The following is a 3,714-nucleotide window of genomic DNA, read 5'->3' as shown; positions in this document are numbered from 1 at the left end:
TTATTGTAGGCCTTGGTATGACCATCCTATAGCATTTGGCATTTCATCGATAGCCCCCACGAGCTCTGAGTTATGACCCTTGGAAGATTGACCTTGAAATGCACCTAGAGCACCTTGGAGACTCTTCAGTGCGAGGTGGCCATAAACAATGGAGACTCTCTGTGGTGGGAACAAGGGTGTCACTAAGATTCACCTGGCCCATATAGAGCTAATGGCACTGATGATTCGATGCCAAGATCAGCAGTTTCAAAGTTATGTTGTGTTGCACCTATGAACTAAAGCACACTATGAGCTTTGGCATTGAGCAAGATCATTGTGTCGAATTCAAATGGAATGTAATCTCTTGAAAATTAGATAGGTTATTTTAGGCTTCAGCATGACCATCTTGTAGGATTTGACATTTCATCGACAGCCCCCACAAGCTCTAAGTTACAACCTTGAGAATATCGACTTCAAAACGCACTTAGAGCACCTTGAAGACTCTTCGATATGGGATGGTTGCAAAGAATGGAGGCTCTCTATGGTCAAAACAAGGGTGTCACTAGGGTTCACCTACCCATTTGGAGCTAATAGTGTTAAAAATTTGATGCCAAGATCAACAGTTACAAAGTTACATTGTGATACACCTATCAACTGAGGCACACTACGAGTTTTTGCATCAAGCAGGATCACTATGTCGAATCCAAACAGAATGTGATCTCTGAAAAATGAGTTAATTTATTTTAGGCCTCAACATAACCGTCCTATATCATTCAACATTTCATCAATAGCCCTCATGAGCTTTGAGTTACGACCCTCAAAATATCAACCTCAAAACACACTTAGAGCTCCTTGGAGACTCTTCGGTATGGGGTGGCCGCGAACGATGGATGCTCTCGGTGGATGGAACAAGGATGTCACTAGGGTTCACCCACCCATGTTGTGATGCACCTATAAACTAAGGCACACTACGAGTTTTGGCATCAAGTGAGATCGATGTGCCAAATCCAAATAGAATGTGATCTCTAAAAAATGAGATAGGTTATTTTAGGCCTCGGCATGACTGTCCTGAAGCATTCAATGTTTCATGAATAGCCCCCATGAGCTCCAAGTTACGACCCCCACAAGATTGACCTCGAAATGCACTTAAAGCACCTTAAAAACTCTTCAGTACGAGGTGGCTGCAAATGATGGAAACCATCCATGGCTGAAATAAGGGTGTCACTAGAGTTCACTAGGGTTCACTCATCCATTCATGCACTTAGAGTACCTTAGAGACTCTTCAATATAGGGTGGCGGTGAACGAGGGAGGATATTCGTGACTGGAACAAGGGTGTCACTAGGGTTCACTCACCCATCCGAAGCTAATGACACTAATGATTCAATGCCAAGATCAATGGTTTTAAAGTTACGATGTGATACACCTATGAACTGAGGCACACCACAACTTTTGGCATCAAGCGAGATCATTGTACCAAATCCAAATGGAATGTGATCCCTCAAATATGAGATATGTTATTTTAGGCCTCGGCATGACCGTCCTGTAGCATTAGATGTTTCATTGATATTCCCCACGAGATCTGAGTTATGACCCTTGGAAGATCAACCTTGAAATGCACTTAGAGCACCTTGGAGATTCTTTAGTATGAGGTGGTCGTGAACGATGGAGGCTCTTCACAGTTGGAACAAGGGTGTCACTAGGGTTCACTCATCCATCTAGAGCTAATGGCATTGACAATTTGATGCCAAGATTAGTGGTTTCAAAGTTATGCTATGATACCCCTATGAACTAAGGCACACTATGAGTTTTGGCATCGAGCGAGATCATTGTGTCAGATCTAAAAGGAATGTGATCTCTCAAAAATGAGATAGGATTTTTAGGCCTTGGCATGATCATCCTATAGCATTTGACGTTTCATCAATAGCCCCCACAAGCTTTGAGTTACAACCCTCGAAAGATTCACCTTGAAATGCACTTAGAGCACCTTGAAGACTCTTCGATACTAGGTGGCTGAGAATGATGGAGGCTCTCCACAACTAGAACAAGGGTGCCACTAGGATTCACCAACCCATCTGGCGCTAATGGCACTGACAATTAGATGCTAAGATTCATGGTTTTAAAGTTATGTTGTGATGCTCCTATGAACTGAGGCACATTATGAGTTTTGGCATCGAGAAAGATCTTTATGCCAAATCCAAATGGAATGTGATCTCTTGAAAATGAGATAGCTTATTTTAAGCCTCAGCATGACCGTCCTGTAGCATTCAACGTTTCATTGATAGCCCCCACAAGCTTCGAGTTATGACCCTCAAAAGATCAACCTTGAAACACACTTAAAGCACCTTTAAGACTCTTTGATACAAGTTGGACGCAAATGATGGAAACTCTCTATAGCTGAAAAAAGGTTGTCACTATGGTTAGTATTAAGTAAAAACATTATTTTTTATCTCTCTCAAGTTTTTAGCATTGGGCATAGTGCAATTTGGTGTTTGTATGTATTAAAATCATCATTTTTTAGGTCCCTACACATAAATTGCATTAAGTAAAATCATCTTTGTTTCTTACATTAAATCAACAAGTTTACATTTGCAATATCTCAAGTGTTTCATCGTTATTAAATCAATACACAACTATCAAAAACCGTAGTGTCAAAAATATAATAAATTTTTCGTCATTCTACTCCTTATTTAGTATTGTATCTTCATGCATGGCTACTCTTCATGATGTACCTACATTTCAATATCATAAAAAATATTAGTAACTTATTGTATTAAATAAGATAATCATCAATTCACTAAATCATTATGAACAAAATAATATAAGAAGTAAATATACCTAGTCGAGTGTTCCAGTAGGGTCCCCTCTCTGTTTTAGGGTCTCCAATAGGGCTCCATGATCAGCATTAGTAATAGTAACAAGTTATTTTACTTTTGGTCTTCCTTGATGCTTCAACAACTTCATATTTGTTCCTATAATAAGATATGAATATATGAGAATTGTTTTGTGCATCTAATAGTCTTTGAATGTAGGAATTCCATTCCTTCTAAGCAGGTAGGTCCGCAACCATGTTCCAGCAACAACAACTAAACTAGTAGGATATGTGAATAAATCATCATATGTGATCAGTTTTGCAAGCTTTTGTTTACCTCTTATACAATGCACTAACCAATAATATGATTTCCCATCATTCCCCTATGGTACAACCAATGTAAAGACATGTCTTGGCTGAAGAAGATTTGATAGACAGTTATGTTCAAGTTAACCTACCATGTCATCATTTCTGATAGAGGGTATGATAGAAAATGAAGTAAGATAATGTGGATCCCATGTGTCCACCCACTCACTCGACTCACAATGATCCCAATCACACTGAAAACAACTAAGACAAAAGCAAGCTAGTTGTCATGTCCAAATGGTCTATGTACTAGAATCAAAGCTCTAGAATGAATGCATTTTTTATGCGTCTCTCACTATAGTATAATCTAATATATTACCTATTGAACCTTCCTCAACCAACCAAAACAACCTGCGTACTATTGAATCAAGAGTATCCCCCTGTGATAATGTTGAACTACACCAATCAACAATGCTACAAGCATCAAGAAGATTTGCTCCTAAAATCTTTAGTTGCTCCTTAACTAGAGCTCTCTTCACACATTCCCTTGCTCCATCATGTTCCCCTTCCCCATAGCTAGACTCAAAAAAAATCCAAATATGAGGCACCCCCTCTCTGC

The 3,714-nt window shown here is 39.3% G+C and overlaps 1 long non-coding RNA gene across 1 annotated transcript; it reads right to left on the bottom strand.

The window, feature by feature from the left end:
* Positions 1-2,518: 2,518 nt before the first annotated feature.
* Positions 2,519-2,949, bottom strand: LOC149554034 (uncharacterized). Its single transcript, XR_016353433.1, has 2 exons — positions 2,816-2,949; positions 2,519-2,709 (listed from the first exon to the last, which is right to left on the bottom strand). It is a non-coding gene; the product is annotated as an uncharacterized LOC149554034 (long non-coding RNA).
* Between the last annotated feature and the right edge of the window lie 765 nt (positions 2,950-3,714).

Source organism: Cupressus sempervirens, chromosome 6 (assembly GCF_028749045.1).
Source record: "Cupressus sempervirens isolate cs-2001-9-10 chromosome 6, ASM2874904v1, whole genome shotgun sequence".
NCBI lineage: Eukaryota > Viridiplantae > Streptophyta > Pinopsida > Cupressales > Cupressaceae > Cupressus > Cupressus sempervirens.
Note: the sequence above shows the minus strand (reverse complement) of the source record. Positions and strands in the feature narration are given on the sequence as shown.